Source organism: Dromaius novaehollandiae, chromosome 3 (genome assembly GCF_036370855.1).
Source record: "Dromaius novaehollandiae isolate bDroNov1 chromosome 3, bDroNov1.hap1, whole genome shotgun sequence".
NCBI classification, from domain to species: domain Eukaryota; kingdom Metazoa; phylum Chordata; class Aves; order Casuariiformes; family Dromaiidae; genus Dromaius; species Dromaius novaehollandiae.
Window position 1 is genome coordinate 85472069 of NC_088100.1, and position 22842 is coordinate 85494910.

The 22842-nt window shown below is 38.0% G+C and overlaps 1 long non-coding RNA gene across 2 annotated transcripts; it reads right to left on the reverse strand.

Moving 5' to 3' along the window:
• Nucleotides 1-11267: 11267 nt before the first annotated feature.
• LOC135327904 (uncharacterized) lies at nucleotides 11268-16141 on the reverse strand. Of its 2 annotated transcripts, XR_010388480.1 has the most exons (3): nucleotides 15202-16141; nucleotides 15049-15103; nucleotides 11268-12528 (listed from the first exon to the last, which is right to left on the reverse strand). It is a non-coding gene; the product is annotated as an uncharacterized LOC135327904 (long non-coding RNA). The 2 variants fall into 2 exon arrangements; XR_010388479.1 differs by having other exon boundaries at nucleotides 15049-16141.
• Nucleotides 16142-22842: the final 6701 nt, after the last annotated feature.

A 22842-nucleotide genomic window follows, 5' to 3' on the forward strand; every position in this document is an offset into this window, starting at 1 on the left:
AAGCCAGGAAAAACCAGCAGTTCTGTGATATATGCTTCTTTCTTATACACTGTGTAAAAGGAGAACTCATTAACAACGCTCAGCTTTACAAACATGGTGGCTGTTTCAGAAATGTAGGCAGTGGCTTCGTCCATTTCAGGTTATTTATCTCTTCATCCTGCTTTCTGCCAATGGCTCACAATATCCATGCTGCATTGGTCTAGCTGTTTGCTAGTTCTTCTTTCAATTTTCTAGCCTGTACTGATTTCTTACCATGTTAGGGACCTTTCTCAGCTTTGGTCTTGGACTTGCTGGTTGTTAAACAAATATCTGGTCATATTTTTAATTTGTTAGTAATGTTTGTCTGAAATTTAAGAAATGATTCCAATACTTTATCTTTGATGCTGGTAAGCATGTGTTATAAGCTCCTGACTGTCTGATAGTTCTGCACATAGTGAGACATTAGAAACAGAGACCAACTTGAAATATTATTATTTAAGCTCTAGAGATGTAATTGCACTCATCAATTCCAGAAGCAAAAATCTATAATCTAAATACTCACTCTAAAACAGCTTTAATGGAGATTCTGTGGAAATTAAGGGGTTGAAGAGGACTGCAGCAGGATAAAAAGGATATTTAGGTTGTTAATATTGCTACAAAATACGTGCCTGGAGGCAGGAAACAGGGAATCTGTATGAAGCTGGGCACCATACGTAAGCTGGAATTCTGTTTTTTGTGAGGCTTTTGCTGAGGGATTTTACTCCCCATAGTGGTCAGAATATCAATTTCATATCCATGCCCTCTGGAGTTTTCTCTAAGACTTAGCAGAAGACTCAGCCTCAAAGAAGTTATTGGCACAAAAGAAATTTTCTGAAAGTCACTTAAACAACAATTTTCTAAAGATGAAGGCCAAACCATTTGCTTATTGCAATCCAGGAGTACAATGCAATGTCAGCTTTTCTCAGAGGAGAAATGGCACATGTTCAATAACCATAAGCCGTTATATGTTGTAGAGTCCAGAAGTGATAAAAAGAAAATAATAGAAGGAGAAAGGTTGTGTATATCATACCCTACTCGTCTAGTTAGGAATGCAGATGAGGTGGTCACTGAGATAATGTGCACCTGAAGACATGAATGACAAACTACTCAAAGTAATCACAAAAAAAAAAAATGTCCAAAATCAAATATTATTTAACCATTGACTGTAAAAACAGAGGCTTTTTTCTTTTGGTAGGCTGGCATCTGCGTCTGTGGAAATAAATAGTTTTTCTTCTCAAGGCCCTAAGTCTCTTCTCAATATTTACAGAGGTTGGAAGGTCTGCCTTTCTATCCCAGATTAATAATCTTACAATCAACTTACTTACATTTACTTTATACCACTGATTTTTTCATCCTAACTGTTCCCAACTAAATCAAGCTTCTTCGTCAACTATAACTAATATTTTATTTCATTAGGAAGGAACTAGCTGACAGTAAGTCCTCAATTAAATGACAGGACACTAAAGGACTGCTTTTCCCCTAGTATGTACATGCGTTATTTTTGTGTATGTACTCTGGTTATTCAGAGCTCTGATTAGCAGAGCCTAATATGCTCTTCATAGTAATATCCTCCTCATTTATGCAGCTATCACCCTATTGACTTTAAACTGTTCAGGTGAACAGTTTAATGGTATAGCCCTTTAATGTGAAACCAAAATGTGGACCAATATCTCTCAATGTTTTTTAAATGGCAGTATTTGTTTTTCGTGAATCTTAATTTCCCTCACATAAAATTTAAACTGTCAAATATTAAATCACTATCCCATTGAAAGTATTATATGTCTGATGCTGGCATATCCACTACTACTGTAACTGATCTCAGTGCAGATACTCATGGTCAGACTGTTAAAATGTTGGAGTTCAGTTAAATGTAAAAGAAACGGTAGTTATTACACACATATTCAGAATTTTATACTAATTTGAATTTTGCTAACTGCCTGATTGCATATATTCACTGGTTCCAAGCCTAAACCAATCCCAAGCAAGGCAAGCAAGGGAAGACTTTTGCATTGGTTTCAGTAACAAAACATTTGTACCCTTTGCTGGAAAGGAGTAAACCATTTTATGGTAATTAAATACCATAGACACGTGTTTAGCTATAGAGGCGAAAAATTAATCTCCTAACTTCTATTAATTGGTCAGAATATCTGACCTGTGTGAGTCCTGTTAAGAACATATTTATTTAAGACAAAATATTTATCTTCTTTTTAGAAAAGCTGAATGTTTAAATAGCATTGCTATGAATATCTTGTTCTGTTTAAAGTACGGAATCACAAGTCTGCTTTTAGTTTCATAGGTATAACTTCTAACAGCTTCATAGATGTTACAGTGAATTTACTGGAGGGAGAATTGCCAGTTAGTTTAGCCATAGCAATTAAAGGCTTAGTCTTTTACCAATGGACTTCTTGCACAATTTATTTCTCAATTTCCATTTTTCACTAGGGCCATTGAACAATGTTAAGAGAGCATTTTTTTTCTTTTTCTGCATACCTTCATCATGGTCTCAAAATGAGTAGGTGTAAGAAAGACATCACTGTATTAACTTATGTCAAACATTGCAACAGATTAAAAAAATTAGAAGTAATTGTTTAACTTCAAGTGCTAAAACTTTGAAAATAAAAAATCTAAGTTCCCATAAAGTGAAGTAATATAAAAGACATACATAGATAAATATATAGATGTGAGCATCTGTGTGTATATATAAAATTCTCTCTTGGTGTCATCTCTTGGATGGAGTTTCCTATTGTTACCTTGTCTGATCATAAAGCCCAGTTTATTCGTTCTAATGCTGTCAGGTTATAACATCGCAGAGTGACTGGAGAAGCCACCCAGACCCAGGCCTCGTCCAAGCCAAACTGAAGGTCCAAAACCACAGATGTGCCACCAGCTAAAACTCCAGCCCCACTTGTGCTCCTGCAATATGTGAACTGTAGTGTCTGACTAGCAGGTTTTCCACACGTATAGTGCATCCTGTTGCTTTTTGATACAGAGATCCAGCCTTACTGCAGCTGCTTGATTTTCATTTCTCATCTATGGGGGCATTAGTGACTGTGCACTTTCAGTCTCCTTTTTTTCTTCCTTTCCATCTTCTGTTTTTGATTCACTATAAGCCCAGCTGACAATACTTTTTCAGGAATGTTCCCCTTCTATCCCACTGTCTCCCTGCGATGCTTAATCCACAAAGTGGGTCTGTATTTCTGACAAAATATTTTGAAGGGCTAAGTGATTTTTCTTTAGAATAGTGTTTTAAATTTCTTCTCTGGATTATAAGGCAATAGAGCTGGCTAGGGGACAAATGCTCCGTTTTGTGATATATTTTCAAGTTTCAAAATTTGTTTTTGTTATGCATTGGAGCGAAATCAGAATCTCTTGAATGTTTTTCAAAATAATTGTGCTGAAACATCTGTTTTTTAATAAACAGATCAGGCTTTCACCCTCCGTTTTATTCACAGAGGAATTTGGAAAACTTCTACTACTGAAATATTGAAATGTATGTATCCTTACAGCCCTGAAGAAGCATCATGTTCTGATGAAAAAGATTATATACAAAATTTTGGCCAGCTCTGCGTGGTGTCTTATGGACAATACCATTTACAGTGCCTTGCTTCAGAACTGAAATATCTTAATTACTTTTGGAAAGCAGTGGCTTTGCATAACTCTCTGGAAATAGATTTTAAAATAAATAAATAAAAAATTGTCAGTTCCAGCTGAAGCTTTGAGGAAGAAACTGGGAGTATGGTTTTGCTTTTTTCTTTTTTCTTCCTTAGCAGCAATGCCCATCCTCATCTTTGTCCATACCACACACAGCTGCTTACTCTTTCTCTTATTCTGTTTATTTTTAATCTGGATCCATGCACTGATCTGAGTTATTCCATCCCAGAAGGATGGCACGGTTATTGTTAGTTTAAAGGAAACAGTTTTTTCATTATGCTCAGAGGAAGATAAGAATAGAGAATGTGCATGCAGTGTGAATATTTGTACACATCTGTAAAGAAGTCAATACGAGGAGAGAAAATCTGTATGAAGACAAAAGCTTGCTAGTCTTCTCAGCTTTCCTGGTGTGAAATAGGTCATTGTAATTTTTGTTCCATGCTAAGGGTGAATAAATGAATGCAAAAGAGAAAGACTTTGTTTCTAAGGTTGTCATAGTCTATGTTAAATGAAAGGGAAACTCACAGGAAAATGGTTAAAACAGAATAATTTTAAAGGAATTTTTCTCCCAGGAAGGAGCCATTCCACATGGGACATACAAAGTTTTGCAGATTCCCATACAAGAGGAAACTTTAGATCAGAAAAAAAGGTTATAAGGTTTCCTTTAGAAAAATAGATATCTGTACTTCAGTGGTGGAGATTCAATATTTCACCTTCTTTAATGATCCACTGTGGTCAGGAAGTTCATTTCAAATATATGTGAAAGACAAGAAATGTACCAGCTGACCCCATGATGTAACACTGTCTTCATATTGAATGAAGAAAGTACAGTACAGTGGAATGCATCAATAACATTTTTGTACCATGTTAGCCATAGTTATTAATGACCAATACAGTTGTTAATGACTAAACATTACTGCACTTTGTATTGTAAGGCTTTATTTCTTGCAGTTTTAACTGTGCACCACATTCATCTATTATTTTTAGGTATACAATTCGGCAAGATTGTAGCTGTTTGATCTGAAACTTCTCAGCTAAGTGATGGTCCAAGGTAGAATATTGAAATATATTCAAAATACACAGCTACTTCAGAGAATTAGGATATAGAAAAATGCTTTTATGCACATACTGAAAAAGAAATGGCTGAAATACAGTGATGTGGAGAAGGGCCATGCAATTTGGCAGAAAATGGCCTTGAAAAGCCAACCTAGACCACAAAATCTTGAGAGCTGGAGTAAATTTATACCCACAAGACAATTGTTAGGCCTTGGCAGCTGAAATCTTCAAAGATAACAAGCTATATGATATATGGGATGACCCCAAGAAAGCTCATGCTGAATATTTCTGTATAAAGTAGTAGTACAAAATGCAGAATGCAAGGAGAGGGGCACACTGTACCACCAAGATTAAACAAAATACTAAATAGCTGCTCACTCTGAACATCATCCATGGAGTGCACTACATAATGCCAAGAAGCTTCTAGGGAAACAGTAGTATGATAATGTAAATAAGGACTATGATAGTGCATAAACTCAAAAGACACATTTACACAAGACAGTCATCCTTAAAACTGGGCTTTTTGAGTGCTTGCTTTTTCAGTTTTAATACTTTGTTTAATAACATCCTTTTTTCATGTCTGTTTATTCTTGCCAACATTCTCAGTGAGCTCAGCTTGATTAACGGTTATATGGGCTGGCCTCTCTTTCTGCGGAGATGGGGAGATTTCTTTTTCCTAGCAAGAGAAATGCACGCTGTGAGCTATCTTTTCACACATAGCTTCTGTCCCCTCACCCTTCCTCCCAAAGTGCAAAATCTACACTTCCACTGGTTGCAAAAATTTTCTGTATCATCACGTGATATAAAGAAGGAGAGAGGAGATGGTATCTAGCTGCAATCAGCACATGTTTACAATTAGAATTCTATTATAGAGGAAGCTGTCAGCCTTAGTTTAATTTTAACTTTCTATATGTTCCCCCTTTAACAAATATGAATTTAAAGGAGAGCCACTTAGAGAGTCACTTAGATTTGCTTGTACTAACAAGTAATCAACTTCTCTCTTTAGTAAATGATGTAGATAGGAGGTCTGCTTTGCTGTTCGGCAAAATGAGAGGTGAAGTTTTGATCTCTGTGGGCTACTTCATGACATGTGCAGAGCGCGAAGACAGCAGAATGTCAAAATACTTTATGAAAGGTTAAGTTTGGTAAGAGAGCAACCACACAGAGCTACTGTTGTAAAATATTCATGCAAAATGAACTGGAAATTAAGTGTCACCTTTGAAGCCTGTCTACTTTCTCATGAACTTAGCCTCAGAAGAAGCTTTCATGGAACCCTTCAGCTTCTTATGGCCCTACACAATTGGTTCAAAATAACACCTAAACAGTACAAAGGCAGGAATTATTGTGACAGCTGGTACTGCCTATCTGCACTGCCCCATCGCTTGCAAGATCAGGGCAAAGCTCTTGATGAGAATAAAGGAAATGAACATAAGGGAAATGCTGCAAGTTTTAGTTTACTCAGTTGATATATAAATGCATGTGCATAAAAAAACCCAAAGAAGCAGTCCTTCATAGCAGAGACAACCATCTTGACAAGGGATGGGTAGACAAAATCATTACCCTACTGGAAGGGGTAATACCCTAAAATAATGAAGCCCTTACTCCTGCAATTGAGGATATTGGAATTATCTGTGTTTGATGGGAAGAAAAATGATGCTATTTCTCTTGATATTCTGGCTACCATGGCTTCAATTTCACAAAATGGAAAGCAATAGCCAGTAATATTTACTTTAACATTCACTTTACCAACATGCATAGGTACTGCAGTAGAACATTGGGGCATACAATTAAGAACAGTTATATTCCACAAAATATTTTAGCAAAAGATTAACTGTAAGTAGCTTGGGGAGACCTAGTGAAGTCAATGGAATTTAAGAATGTGCTTGTAATAAAGCTAATGGATACTGATACCTGTGTAAAGGCTTTGTTGAAGAAGGGCCTACTTTATGTGTGCTACAAATATATATTTTTTCTTGTCCTAGTCATGTCTGTCCTAATAGTATAACACTATTTTTTCACTTATTTTTCAAAATGTTTCATGAAAGCATTTTACAAGGACAAATTTGGATAACAGCTGGAGGCAAATTGTTTTGGGAACTGAGACTCTTAATTGGCTGAGGTACTAGATAATGAAAGGATGTAATCTATGAGATACTATAGGCTTGCCTTATTAAAATCCCCCACATTGGCACTGATTTGATAAACACCTTTGTTGGGATATATCACAGAGTATATTAAAAATACTGTTAATGAAAAATGAATATTGCAGCGCCTTTTTGGCAGGCTGAATCAATATGCTCTTTTCAATAATTCAGTTTATTCCTCAAAATATCATTTTCTCCCTAGAACAGAAAATAAGAACATGACATAACTACCAAAATTTCACCTCTTTTCCCTTCCTAGCAACACACTTTTTTTACCGCTGCCTACCCTCCCCTATTCTTTCTGAAGCTGTGTTAAACTGTAATGATTCAAAAGAGTCTTGTTCTTGAGATGAATAAAGATCTACTGTTTTCTGAAGAACTGCAGGTCTGAAAGATTGATTTTCACTTCTTGGACCTTATATATTTTATTTGCCAGGTGGAAGATCAGAACAATTAAATTTATGAAGTTCGCTGTGGTGTCCCCCACTATTTAGGGGAAGATGAATGTCAGATCTGACTTGCAACCCATTTCTCTTTCAAGAAGACAGACCAAACACAAACAACATCAGTGGTCTATCACTCTCTGACCTTGGGAGGTTATCACATATTGAATAATTCCATTTCTTTGTCCATTTTATTTTTTCTTATCTCTGTACAGGATGGCTATTGTAGTATGAGGTTTCCCATATATTTGTTGATTTTGGTTTCTCATTTGTGATGTGGTTATCTGCTGAGGAGAAGAAGCTGTCCAGACACCAAGGAAAGGTAAAGGAATTGTACAGCCTGGGGTACTTGATTTGTTGGTTTGCATTTTATATTTCTAAATGAGTATCTATCTCATTAGGTTTATATTTATTGTGGTTTCCTAAGGAAACAAACCTTATGTGATTGAGATTTCTATCTGTTTATTTGCCTGCTCCTTGACCACCAGGGTGGCTAGCTGGCTCTCTGCTGCTCCTTTAATCATAAGGTTAATGACACCCTAGCCCACTCTACCGCATTTAATAAGGGATAGAGATCTTCAAACTGCCACAGGCTGTGTGAAACTTGGTAGGTTGGTTAGAGAAGAAAATTCACCCTCACACTGAAGAACAGGCTGCACTTGAGATGAAGAGCCATCTGGGCTCTCTGGTCGGCTGCATTCAGTCAGCCCTCGTGTATCGAATGCAAATCGGGCCCGCGCACCACCTGGAGCAGCCTGGGGCTGTGCTGGCTCTTGCCCTGGCCAGCCAGGGGACCAGAGAAGGAGCTAGAAATGCTACTGGAGGGTTTAGGGGCAGGGGAAAATAACTGGAGTTGTCGTACATGATGGAGCCCTATAGTGTATGGGGAGAAGCTGCATTATTGTGGTAACAGAGATAATTTAGGAACATAAGATTACACTTGTAGGAAACAGAACTTATCAGTTCAGAAGACTATTTGTTTCCCACAAGAAAGCTCTTTTTCTCCACTCTTCCTGCTGCTCCAGCTTTGGCTTTGAAATGCTACTGCATGTTTCCACAGGAGATAGACACAGTACTGGGAGATAGAAGTGACAGTGCATCGAGCTGTTATTTATGCCTAAAATGTTAAAACTGTCTTCTTAGTGAGTGCATGTATTACATGGCTCAGACTGTCAAAGGAAATCACAGAGCACAAGTCTGAGATTCTCTGCTTGCTCGCTAACTCTGAACATGTGTTTAGATTAGGTATCTAAAGCCAGATATCCTAAGTGTATAAAGCTGAGCTGGTCATCAGAGGTGCCAAATTCTTGTCACATTCAGTAGGAGCTTATGGCTGATAAGTAGGAAGACTGGGCCATTTATTTCAGATGCCTAGATGTAGGCATTCACCTCTAAAAACTGTGCCCTTAGTGTCTTAGCTTTTAAAAGTCAAACATGGTGGAAAAATTGTTCCCAAGCGATAGTAAGCACAAGGTGTCCTTAATAAATATTCAGAAGCATTCAGAGGAAAACTGCTACAGAAATAACAAGTATTGTCATTTATTTGTCCCAAGGGACAGAATTCAGGATCACATAGAATTTTCTTCTTTAGGATAGAGAACAATACTGGAAATCAGCTGTGTTATCAGTATGTGTGTTCTTTGTTTTTTTTTTATTTGAAGGTGAACCTCACCAAAAAATAAAAGAAAAAGTTTTTATATTAAAATTTTATAATTAAAACAACTTGTAGGGTTCCTAACTGTAAGCAACGATGTGACCTTAAATATTACCAGAAAAGAGCTTCTGGATGTTTTCTGTTTTGAAACAGTACAGGAATATTAATACTTTGTTAGGTTCTTATCTCTTCTCTTTTGCTCTGTAGAGCTTGAATCGGAGAAAACTGAAGATGTGCTGCTGCTTTCTTTTTTTATTTTCATTGTTAGGTTTGGCAAATCTTCATCAAAGGACATTTTCAGCAACACATCTGTAGACAAACATCTGTTAGGTAAAGCCCTCTTCAATAATCAAGAAGTGCAAGTCACCTTTTCTGCACATGTTGAGTTTGGAGCATCCTCAGCTAGTGTGGCAAGTTAGGCCAATAAGCCTCACTATGCTCATGACGAAAAGTCCTGCCATCCTACAGACCAAGCCAGGGGTTATAGCTACTGGTCTTGAATGCAGATGTATGTGTTACACTCAACTCTGCTGAAACTCTAGAGAGCACCAACTACATTAGAAACAGCCGTTTCCATGAATTTCTATGGATGTTTGTTGCAGATCTTGACATTTCACTGAGCTGACTGAACTGACTTTCTAAAGATACTGGTGAAGGAAAAATGTGTGGCCTCCAAATGCCTCAGACTGCTGTCATTTAAGGAGTTACATCAGTATCAATGGCTTCTGTATGATTTACTAGTTGTCTCTTCTTTGCTTCAGGGTGAAAAGGAAGAACATGCATGTGGTGTTATAACAGTTTTATTGGATGATGGATGCACTTTCAAAAGATTGGAACAGAAGTGATAGAGAGTGCCTCCAGATATGGCTATCTGTTTAAAAATTACTTCTGGCATAAAAACCATTAAAATTCCATGGCTCCTGACCTATTCAAGCCCACAATCATCCATTTTGTTATATACCCCCTCTATCTAAAATGAAGATGATATTTTTCTTCCGAGTGGAAATAACATCTTGTTTGTGTGGTTCAGATGTTAGAATAGACTTTCCACAGTTTTGCAGCTTAAAGAAAGGGCAATAGTTTAAAAAGGTGTGAAAATGTAATTTGTCTCACCCAAATGTGTAAGAAATGTTAAAAATCAAAATTTCTAAACCAGCTCTCTGGGACTGAGGACCTGTTTAATCCTTTTTTCTTAAGCAAAATAACAAGTATTGAGTTTTTTTAATAATGGTTTTTCAGTTATTTTTACAGACCATAGGCAGAGGGAGAAATAAAGAGTGTAAGAGAGCGAAAGAACAAGCTTTGCTGTACTGAATAGAGGCAAAAAATATAGCACTGCAAAGAGACTGGCTTCTCACTGGTTATTGAGGATGACGTGTGTCACATGAAGTTACTAAAGCAAAAAGATTTTGGGCCTCTTTCAGCTAACAACTTGAAATCCTATGTCTCATTTACATGGAAATTACAGAATGGTAGGGGCTATAATTACCACTGCATTTTTTTTTTAATGCAGATTTGCCAGACAAAGGCCAACAGTGAGTTGTAGGTATGCATGGACAAACCTCAGTCAAGACTCCCCCAGCTTTAAGATGAATCTTTCAGCTGTCACACTATATTCTTTGTATGCCATAAATATTCTGTATTTTCACATCTCTTAAGGTATGTCAGTAAAAGTGTGTAGTCTTTGGATGGAAAAATGATGCAAAAATGTGTAAAGGCTGAAGAGCACTTTTCTAAGAGACCACAAACTCAAGAGCAAAATCTGCTTTTTAAGTACATTTTACATACAGTACATTTACCAATAGCTGTTTTAAGTTAGTTTATTAAGAGCAATATGCCAGTGTTCTTAAGTGGGTAATGGTAGCAATGTCAGTTTTATGATGTGTGGAACTGAAGGTATTAAGGTAGACATTAAGCTTTAATAATTGGTATATGTGAACTACATGTATTGTTTCCCCCTTTTTTCTGTACATACCTACAGTACTATATTGTGGGGGCGGGAGCGGAATCGGTATCAGAGAGGCATTTTTTTAAGGTTGGCTCCTTGAAGTCACCCAGAATTTGATATATCAGCAGTGTCTTGGAAAAGTTTGACTTCAGGGCAGGAAGTGAGAGGATAAAAGAGATATAATATATGCAGTTTAACCATATCTGTGAAATTTATCCCATGAATACCATAATCATTGATGCAGATATATATGCAACAAATATGTCATTTTACAAAGCACCATCACACAGTGCATAATGTGAATCTGGAATATATTTCCACTGGATGTCATCAAAATATACTTGTGTTGCATCTGTAAAAAAAGCAGACTTTTATTACCAGCAATGTTATTCAGAATAACATATGGGAAATCAAAACTCATGCTTCAGAGCATAAATGGAGGGGTCATGAAAGGTCTCATTCTGGCAGTTTACGCTGCTGATTAGATGAATGGAGTGGACAGAGAGGGTTGTCTTCCTCCACAATATGAAATATTCCTTTACTGGAAACAGCTAGTGGGCCCACTGGTCTGACCTACCAAGCAGGATCTTACGATCCAATTGTATATGTCTTCCAAAAATGTCTCTTGCCTTCACTTCTCTGCTGTACTATTTCATTTTGAACAATTTGCACTTGAAGCTGTACTTTGTTTATTGATCTTCTTTATGGTTTTGGCTTCTTTCTTGTGCTTAAATGACATCAGTCTCTGTAAGGTGTCTGAAATCCGAGGGATGATGTTACATCAAGGTTGTATTTAACTTGTGCAATTTGTGTTCCTGTCATGCAGAACTGTTTCCTCTCAGATTGTTCTATAATCTCAAGCAGGAGAAACTAAAAAGAATGAAATCGAACAAAAGTAAAAGCTTCTGCAGAATAAAAAGATGAAAAATGTATAAAACAATCATAGGTTACATGAAGTTCAAAAAACCACCAGGACATTACAATGCTACAGTCTTTTTGGTGAGACTACGCCATGTGTCTTGTCCTATTTCTTTTCATTTTAGTAGTACCAGATGAGTTCCCAAAAGAGCAGTGTCGAGTTCAGTCAGTTTCTGGGTAAAAGACATCTTAGGCACTGTGCATATAGTACAGTAAGGGGTAGATTTATTCTCATGAGACTCTGAGATAGTATTGAAGCAATTCATATTGTGTATTTAAATTTTAGATATGTTACTGAGGACTCATCATGGCCCACTGCATTTTGTTTTCTTTTCAGGACAGGGGTTAGTCCTGCTGTCCTGACTGAATTATAATTTGAAATGATGCAGTTTTCAGCTTCATTCTCGTGGGCTGTGTTGATCGGTCATGGTATCCTTTTTTTTCTTCTGAACAGTTGTGGAATCCCTGTGCATTATTTAAGCTTTGCTCTGCTCCACCACAGTAATGGGCAGGTTTATAGCAAAGACCAGTTTAGTTCAGACATGTGTGAACTTTCGTTACTCAAATCTTTGCTACAAACCCTTGTAGAAAAGCATTGTGAGTCTTAATGGGGCTTCTATCTCCCATATATGGCTGTTTGATTTCCAGTAGTCTTCATTTGCGAGCAGCTTCTCCATTACAATGCAGATTCTTGAACTGAAGTATATTTGAGAAGTAAGATAAGAAAAATTACAGAGGAGGAAAAGTGCTGGTAATCAGATCAAGAGCTGATCGTTCAAAAATTTCCAGGTTTGTCATTTCTAGCTTGTACAAGCAGCCTTTTTAATCTGAGAGATCACCTTCAGTGTTGTGGTCTGAACTTGACCAGCTTGCTGGGATTTGACTTGTGCTCACTCCTATTTCAGAGCTCCGGTAAGGAAAAATGGCATAATGACTTAATTTAAATAGTATTTCCCTACCTCCCACAGCTGCAGATGGAAATGTATGAATACATTAGTCTAGCGGAGGTGATTGATAACAAGAAGTGATGTAGAGAGTAGGAAAGAGTTGTATAATGAGAGTTAGAAGAGCTGCTTGGAGCTGTTTAATTTTAACGACTCTTCTAAATGCAAAAGGGAAGCCTCATACAAAACCAATCCTTTATAGCTCAAATGCTTCTAAAGATAATTTTCACTGTGACTGTGAATACTGTGTTCATAATAAAAGTAATTTATTTAAAATAGAAGAAAACAAACAGACGCATATAACTTATATGATTTCCTTCTTTCTCCTGGGGTATTCTGCCTGTTCCTGAGTTCTGTGTTGCCCAAAACAGGTGTGTTCTTTATCTTTGTATTTACATGATACCTGGCATACTGGTGGTGGTACTCATCTCAGTGTGGGTGCTTACGAGGCACACCACTCATGTTTCCAATATCCTAGGAATTAGGAGGTAGATTCAATACCTTTTTTGTCATCAGCTGAAAATTTGATAAGAGTTTGTTTCTATCATGCTATAGTTTGCGACATCCTTCACAAACTCCAGCATGAGGGAACAAGGATCACATTACCATGCCAGCCATGCAAGGAATTATTTAATTTTGTGAATCATTTGGGTGCATGATTTTAACTATAATAAGGCTACTCAAAATTTTTGGTTGACACTAGTGTATGAAAACAGACATACTTGTGGATGTTGCTGAGGTTAATGATAATGTTTCAGTCTGCAATTGTAAAAGTAAAGCCTGGGTTACTAATTCATGTTGCTATTGGTGAAAGATGACTGAATGAATTATTTAAGAGCAAAAATATGAATAGGATGGCAACTGATGTGTCACTGTTAAGGTTTTGCAAAGATACTTCCTCCAATCACTTTAAGGTTTTAGATACTGTGTGTGTGTGTGTGTGGGGGTTTCCTTATGGAACATTGTTTATTTTATACTTATGGTTAGTTTCTCTGTGAGAATCAGATAAGATAATGTGTTTGTCTGTGTGACTGTGCATATTTGTGTTTGCAAATGATATTTTTTTGATGTGAATGTAAATTTTTTGTTGCAGGGCAGCTATCATTTGGAGGTGAGAGCCTCCTGAAGAGGAGGCTGAGATTTCTGTGTCACTACAGAAGATTTTAATGTTTTATTTATTCTTTTGGGGTTCTGAGGATAAAATGAAGCTTGCTTTGAATTGCAGCATGTCTTTCAATTCCTTTCAAGTTTTAGAAATTTCAAGCAAAGATCAAAGTGAAAGCTGTCAAATTTCTCTCTAATTTTACAGTCTTTAAACAAACTATGTTCACTGTAGTGGATAGACATGATATGTACCTTTACATGGAAGATAATGAGCATAATGTCTTCAATTTGGGGATGCTGTGGTATTATCTTTCTGGAATTCTTGTTCTTTTGGACAGATGTTTTTCATCTGCTTTTCTTGAAAGAGAATTTAGGAACTTTCAGAAATGTAGTTCTTTCTGGTCTCATACTCTACTACTTACTGAATTATATTTTGGCCATTTCTATTGTAAGGCCCACTAGTAAAGAACTGACCTAGAGAACTGAAGATTTGCACAAGCAGCTTTGTCATTCACCTTGGCATGCCTACTTTGATTTACACAAAAGTATACACAAGCATGACTGAACTTTGTGCAACTGTAAATGAATGCAGAAGGTCCCATCTTTTGAAGAAATTAATCATGTAACAGAGTAGAGGTATGTGAATATCCAAAAAACTTTCTATTATGTTTGAAGAATATTTTTTTTCCCAAGTCTGCCTTCTAGGCTCTCCAAACTACTGCGAAAATAAAAAGAACTCTGAGGTAATAGAAACATACAGTTAGAAACCTAATCAAATGTACAGACAGGAACCTTTTCAACGTTAAGGAAAGTTCAAATGATCATGCAGAGTCCTGGCACAGCAGTAGGATTACCATTCAGAGAAGGCCAATAACATTTAAATCTTTTTACAAATGTGAAGTCTGAGAAACTGCTAGAAGTAATGTTTCAGTGATCCTGGTAAAATGAAGACATTCTGCAAAAAGGAAATCAAAGAGATGTGAAAGATGAAAGGTTATTACTGTGAAAAAAGTGAGATAGTCTCTCTCAATTGCTATCTGCAGATGATATTTTATATGTGTAGCATATGTTTTCCTATTTTTTTATAAAATAAAGACATAATTTCCAGAAGGTGTCCCGCAAGACTTGTCTATGCTCTGGCTACACAGAACAGTGAGGTTCAACTCACCAAGATTTCCTGGTACTACCCTTTTAGCTGAAGTATCTTCAAGGCCTCTTACATCCTCAAAGAGAAGAAAAGTTCCATTTTGGTAAGGTTTGCTTTGGTACAAGTATTTTTTTTCATCATTCTTAATATCCATCCTCAACTTTGGTTACTTACCTGGCTTGTTTATCCTATAGTGTCTCTGTTGCTTCAGGTAAAGTGGCAGAGGTTATAAATATGATAAGTGTTGACAAATATTGCATCTGGTGTAGGTAGGTATGATCTTGATGATCAAACTGCACCTATGGCTTCCACCATAGGTCTTCCAGTTGTCTTCCCTCCTGCCTTGTTATTCAAAAGTTACCATTAAGGAAAAAAGGCATTCACAGGCCACAGGGTAATGCTTAAAGTATGATCAAATCATACCAGGTCACTAAGATTAATGATCTCTGCCAGACAAATAGTCTCTTTCATGGCTAGCTAGAAGTTCTTGTATTAATTCCAGTTTCTTGCCCACTCCTCCTTCGCTGAACAGGCCCCCTCAAACATCTGCTGAAAGTATTTCTTTCAAAGGTAAATGCAAGTGCTCAGTCACAATGCAGTTTTAAAAAGCATTAGATGCATTTATCTATGTGTTACCTAAATGAGGAAGAATTCAGTCCTCTGCAGTTCATCCCCTACCTGTTCTGCTCTACCCTGGCAAACCCTTTGACCTGAGGAAGTTACCTCAGAAGGGACTCTGCAGTGGTCACTTGGGTCAGTGTGTGGGAAGACTGAGTTATTGTGTAGGGTTCACTGAGAGTGTATAGCTTCCACCTTGAGCAGCCAAAATAGAAGTGTGGAGTAGGCCCAACTCCTTGAAAAGGAGACTTTCTTGGTACAGTAACCTTACAATGAGAAAATATGATTGCGGAAAGCTATTTCCTTGCAGCAATCATTGTTTGTATTATTGCAATGTCAGACAGTCAAGTTCCTCTTAATAACATTCTCCTTCACAGCCCAGCTGCTTCTTTTTGCCTTCTCCTTCAGTGAAAGTCATCATTCTGCATTTGTGAGAGCATCTATTCCTATGGATATGAATGTGATTTGACAAATTCAGCTTCATGGATAAAGCAGAAGGTTATTCAATTATCTACCGATCACATTTTAAGGGACAAAATGTCTCCTAGACACCTTTTCATCCAATTGCCTAATTGACCATTCTTCCTCCCATTAATGATTATGTTGTGTTCTCTTGAAATTTCAAAAGAAATTACTATCATTTTTGTATGAAAATATACAATGATTAATAATTAATAATAGAATGCATTTTATCTCATTTTGGAGTCATTTAGTCACAGTGGCTAAAGATAAAAGTTCTCCATGGACCCTTGGAAAATGCACTATAGATATATAGTTTGAAGCTGTTGTGTTAAGGCAGAGTGAAACTCATCGTATATATACAGAAAGCTCACTATGGCCATAAAGTACTGCAACTACCAGAGAACAGTTTGGTTTTTTTATACATTTAAGCTTGAAATTACCCAAATCCAGAAAAAGCTTTTTGTCCTTCCAGACACTGTGCAGTCTTGGTGACACAGCAGAACAACTCTATCAGCTGTGGAAAGCAGATGACTCTTCTTCCTACGCAGAAAAAATGTGAACTGACACAGTGTTATGCCTGGGTGCTGTAGTAATAGCTTCCTAATCTTATGTGCGAAATAAAAATAAGAGACATGATAGGTAAAAGCTGTTTCATTTTGTCTCACTTCCTAAAATTAACCAAAGTTAAACCATTTACAGTGGAATAACTGATATATCATTATTTCACCAAAGAAATACTAGAATAAACTGCAGGCCAGGTTTTCAGCTTGAGTTGACTGTAGCTGGAACAAATGTATTTCTTTTCTATCTTTTGCAATAAGCAGAATTTAATGGTGTTCCTACCCTATCCCTATAGTACCTGTTTCCAGACAAATATCATATATGTACAAGAGTGCCACCAGCAATGACAGCATAGAAATTTAATGACTTTGCCATTCCACTCCAACTTGTAGGAAAACAGTGTGCAGCTCCTGAAGGCAGCACATAATGTTTTTACTTGAAGGCAACAGATGATGACAAAATAAATGTGAATAAACCCTGCTTTTTTAGATTATTTTAAAAGTATTATTGTTGGTCCCTAAAACATTCAGGTAAGAAGAGCAAACATGTTTTTCATCTATCTCTGAATCAGAATTTTTTGTTTCATGATTTTTTTTTTTAATGCTCAAGCTTCTTAGGTCATGATGAGGAGAGGCATTAGAACCTTTTCTTCTTGTACCTCATTAGGGAAAGAGATTTTTGCTGTGATTAGCTCTTATACAGCAAGAAGAAAGACAGTTGTTCTTTTGGACTTGTTTTGTGTACTTGAATGAGTATGAAATACAAACAGGCCCTGAGGAAGGAGGCTATCACTGTCCTTATAGACTTTTGATCCTTGTCATTTGCTGTGGGAAATTCAAACCAGCTTTCAAATGAGGAATCTCTGTGTAAGCAGTAAGACATTGTGGGCATTTTTATAATGTGATTTATTTCTGTTTTGTGAACAGAATGAAAGTTGAAATTCCTCTTGGGCTTACCCTGGTAGAAAGGAATAATAATCTTAGTGAATGTAGAGGGGGTATGCTGCTATAAAACTTGTGTAGGATTACTCTCCAGGGATGAATGTGGAGAAATACAGCATAACCTAAAGTCTTACACAGGCTTGATGAAAAGCAACTTTTTGACTTGTGCACAGAACAGATCACAAGGGCTCCTTTTCTGTCTACCTCTGATAACCTAAGATTATAAACCACATAAAATTTCAATATTTACCACTATTTCTAGAGTGAGGGAAGAATTTTTGGGGAGTTTTGGGGATGATTGTGGCTTGGCTCCTTCACACTGGACTTTTCTTGAGTTGTGTGTTTGACTGTAAATGCTGTATGGCATAACTATTATATCATCAGAGTTATATTAATTGATATAACCTACACAGCCAACTTATCTTTTTCTTGTAATTGTGAGCTTTCATTTCATAGCAATTGGTTTTCAGAAATGCCTCTCCTCCTCATTTACAATAGGTGCAAACAGCAGAGTCCTGGAACTCGACTAGATGGATTCTGTTTTGAAGCTGACAGCAGGTATGACTGCCACAAGATATGAATTTTGGCTCTTTCGTCTCTCTAGTAATTTTTACCTTATTCCTACTTTAAAGAACAGAATAAATCGTTCTTGTTAATTCAGAAAGTCCTTACGAGGTACGATTTCAAAGTTCCAAAATTTGTTCTTCAGTCTCTTAGAAGGAAGGTTTCTCATGGTATCTGTGGCATTTAAGAAGCCTGAAGTTATTTGGCAAAATATCATAAATAAATTCAGTTGGGAACTGTCACGGCCCGAAAGGAGTCGTTCAGGACGACCTCCCTCCCCTTGGGACCAACGACCACGTTCGTGATGCCCTTGGACTGAATTAAGCTGAAACGACACCAGCCAACCAGTTTTAAGATTTATTAACACAAAGATAAGGCATGTGGTCAAATAGGATAATTCAATGGTGAATACTTCAACTAGCTAGACAAGTCCCATGCCACACATTTCAAACAGATCTTACCAACGTTCAGCAAAAGAGAGGGAAAAAGAGAGAAAAAGGGGGGGGGGGGAGAGAGAGAGAAAAAAAAGATATCACCAGCCGTGAATCCAGCGGCGTCCCGTGGAGTGTCAGCGGTGGGGGGGTCCCGTTTGGTGGTGGGTGGGTCCTCTTCACCCTGGGTGTAAGTTTTGGCGATGCGCGTGCAGTAATTACAACTCGAGCAGGGTCCGACCCTAGGTTCCCGCTGAAAAGCTTGGAGCCAAATCAAGGCAAATAAAATAAATAAATTGTAATGACATGCATGCAGTAATTACAGCTTGAGTTGGGTGCCTCCGAAGAGGGACCCCAAACAAAGAGATCCCTGGGCAATTACAGCTTTTTCAAATTAAGTTTCCCGCCCCTCATGTGGTAGTTCAGACCAATAGTAATTTTTGGGTCTGAGGTCTCCTGCTCCTTATTGGGTCTCGTCTTTGTTCCTAGGCAGGCTGTTTCTTTTCTCCCTTATCTTTACTGCTGTGGTTTCTACCTCTACCGACAGGTGTGTCTTCATTCCTCGGGTCCCGCCATCGTCTCTCAAGGTCCTGACAAAGAGGTGGTAACTCCAGCAATTAGCACTGTTTCAGCAGTGCACAGGAATGCAAACTGCTGGTAACTCCCTTATCTTTCCAGTCTGCACCAACTCTGGGGCCCTTTCTCACTGAACTAGGGAGTGCGGCCTAAGGCTTCAGCAAATTTAGCTACTCATGCTAAGCAACTTTTATAAAAGTTGTGCTAAGCGGCAGTAATTTACAGTCCAGGTCCCAAAGCCTCTGTCCGATCGTGGTCTGGTTCAGCGCAGGCTCGGTGTGTCCTGGGTGGTTGCAGGGAGACCATTTCGGGGGTTGCAGCAGCTTAGTCCTGTTTCCGCTGGGAACAGATGGCTTGTTTGGGGTTATGGTTTGCTTGCACCTTATGTACCAAGAAATGTTTAAGGCAAAAGTTCACTCATCTGTCCGCCACAGGAACCCAGGTACTCCTGGTAACTGCTGAGGGGGGTTGATGTGATCTCCAGGACTACAGAGTGCAGAGCAGGGGTATTTTGTTCACTTATCAAATTCTGCGCTATGCTCTGGTTTTCCCATCTCCAGGAAAGTTGGAGAGGTTTCAAGGAGGAGCTGCATGAATGATCAGTATGCTAACCAATAATGACAGTAACCTTAAAGTGACAGAATAGAGGCTCTAAATACATGAAGTTTATCAGAGGAAAATTTCAATGTGGATTTATTCATGGTATACACAGGCCTTTCTGGGAAACACAAAAATGGATAATAGAAGTCTCTTTGGTGTCATACACGGAGACAAAGATGATAAGATCCTGTTCATGGAAGCTGAAACTAGCCAAATTCAGACAATAGTTTTAGCAGTGAAGTTGATTAACCATTGGAACAGGACAGATAGGCTTTTGATGTATTCTCTGCCACTAGGAATTTAAAAATTAAGATCAGAGGATTATTAATGAAACATGTTCTAGTTTAAGCACAGCTATTGGATTTGATACAGGAATGAATTCAGGGAAGGGCCGAGTGTTACATGGCAGGCCAGAGTGTATGGTAACACTGGTCCCTTCTGGCCTTTGAGTCTATTAATCTTAGTGAAGAAGAGATGTCCAATACAAATGTAATCTCTTCATACTTGTCTGGTGATCTCTGTTAATGGCTGTCTGGGAAGAAGCGGATAAGTTTATATTTCAGTGACAGGAACCATCCTGGGCTCTTTTGGGGAAGGTGGATGTGATAAGTAACTGGGCCAGAGCTTGTGTCTGTCCGACCACCGTGGCAAGCGCCAGTATGGGGAGCAAAGGGTAGCTCAGTGCTACCTGTCCATACACTGGAAATGAACAGACCCAAGGCACAATTTAAAGCAGCAAGGTTTGTAATGGCGGGACTTATTCCTGAGACACTGTTCTTTGGCTCGGTGCTCCAGCTCTACCTTTGGCTCCCACTGGAGTGGGAATAATTGTTATGTGTGGAGGGGACAAGGTTAATGTCGGACCACCAGCAACCAGGCAAGTCTCTAGCAGCATGTTGTGGGTAGGAGCAGAGGCCAGACTGCTCCTGTTTCTCCCATTGTAGCTGTTCAAAACAAAGCAAAAGCCATATATAACTTTTCTCTCAGGCCAGCACAGGGTGTCAGGCACAGGTGTGTGCTGCTTCTAGGGCAAGCAAGACCTTACAATTTTAAAAGATGTTTAGATTAGGTAAACTTGTGACTGAAGGAAGCTAATATAAGAATTCAACATACCTGCACTGCAATGGCTTACAATACTCTCCTCAGCAAAGGTTATACCTTTAAACTTTAAATATAAAGTGAAATAAATCAATCTTTTCAGCATTCTGCAGTGATCCTTCAACAATACCTGAATTATGATGAATGAATCCCTGCTTCTAAGTGGTCTAAGATGGAAAAGCTGGCAACAACAGTCACTATATTCTTGTTAGGGTGGAGAAGAAAACCAATATTTGCAGATGAAATTTAGCTCTTTGAACTGAGAGTGAGACTGGTTGGGAGGGGGCAGGCACTGACTCATTGAGGAAGGTGGCCTTAAAATCAATAGAACACTGAAAAGAAACTATCTTTGGCAATCTAGTGCAAAAATGCCTCGTCTGAACTTTATGATTAAACTGGGAATAGAGTGATATACCAGAGAATAGGATAATGAAAGCAGAAGAAAAAAAACACTGCCTTTGATTTGATAAGACAAATAGTTAATCATGGCTCAAATGCCAGTTTTAACTAGAGTCCCAGTGTTGACTTTAGTTTGCAATCTCCAGTGAGCTCCAGTCACCTGAACTCTGGTGGCTCTTGTCACCAGTGAGCTCTAGTCGCCTAGCCACACACTTCTGAAGACGCACACATTGTATTACCCTTTAAAAGACAGGATTTTCTTGTCATTAAGAGAGAGGTCTTGAAGTCAGATCATTTGTCATTATTTCCTGCCTCTATCATTTGCTGTGTGATCACACACAAGTCATCTAATTACTTGGTAGCTCAGTTTTCCTTTGTTTAAAAGACGCAGCATGTTACTTCATTCTCTCGAGGTACAGAGCCCTTTAATTTCACCAAGCCCTATTCTTATCCCTGACGCTGGCAGTTACCATCATATCTAGTCTCTGTCAAGAACTAGCAGGGAACTACATTTATAATTCTGCGTGAATTTATAAATGGTAAATATAAAGCCTACATTTTGAAAGAAGCTGTTTCTATGGAACAGTAGGTTTCCCTGTATAAAGCATGATGTACTTAGGTAAAAAGCTCCCTCTCCCCAAGGGAATCATTGAATCAATGATTTAATTCTTGTAGAAGGAAGCAGTTTCTTCACTGCCAGAATTAAGTAGTAAGAGCTTGTGCCTTAGCTTCCAGGAAAGGGTTTTGCTTACTGTCTGGACAGGTGATGGATTATGTCTTCAGGGAGGTTTGAGTGCTGAAAGGATACAAAGTAGTTAAGCAAAAGCGACTGGGTCTGCAGATCAAGATTTTGTTCAGTGAATAAAATACACCAGACAACTGTCCTGCCAGGACCGGACCCCAGCTGTGTATGTACTGTTACAGCACTTTAGCTACATGAAACAACTTTTTGGGCTAAATTAGAAGTATAGGTAGTTGTGAAACGATCCACGTACTTAATAACCGGTAGTGCAGTATAAGATCAGAGATGTTGCCAGCAGCACCTCTTCCAGGCTGCCCAAGCTGCTTCAGGAGTTTGTATTGTGGTTAAATGAGATGCAGTCCCAGTAACAAATATGGACCAGAATATTATTCCCAGTAAAGCAGGGGGGAGAACATCTGAACTGTGAGGGTCCCCTTGATACTGTGACTCACAGATATGTGATGATTGTATTTGAAAAACCCTCACAAACTTCAGTGCTGTAGAGGTATCTATAAGCAAAATACTGCATTTTCTTTGTTGACAAAGCCCAGTGATACAAGCCCACTAAGCAGATCTTATTGCTGCTGAGGTGTTGGCTTATTAGTATTCATTATTCACTGAGAATGCCTGTTTATTAGGTATTCAAGTATATAAAAAGTAATTTCAGTATGTTAATCCATTTCTAAGCTAAATGTCATGTGCACACTACAGATAAAATTTTCTGCAGTGGGATTTATTATAATTTTTGTTTTAGAACATCAGCAAACATAGAAAGCTAATTATTTTGAGAAGAATTAGGAGACTGATGAGCCTTTTTTAGTAT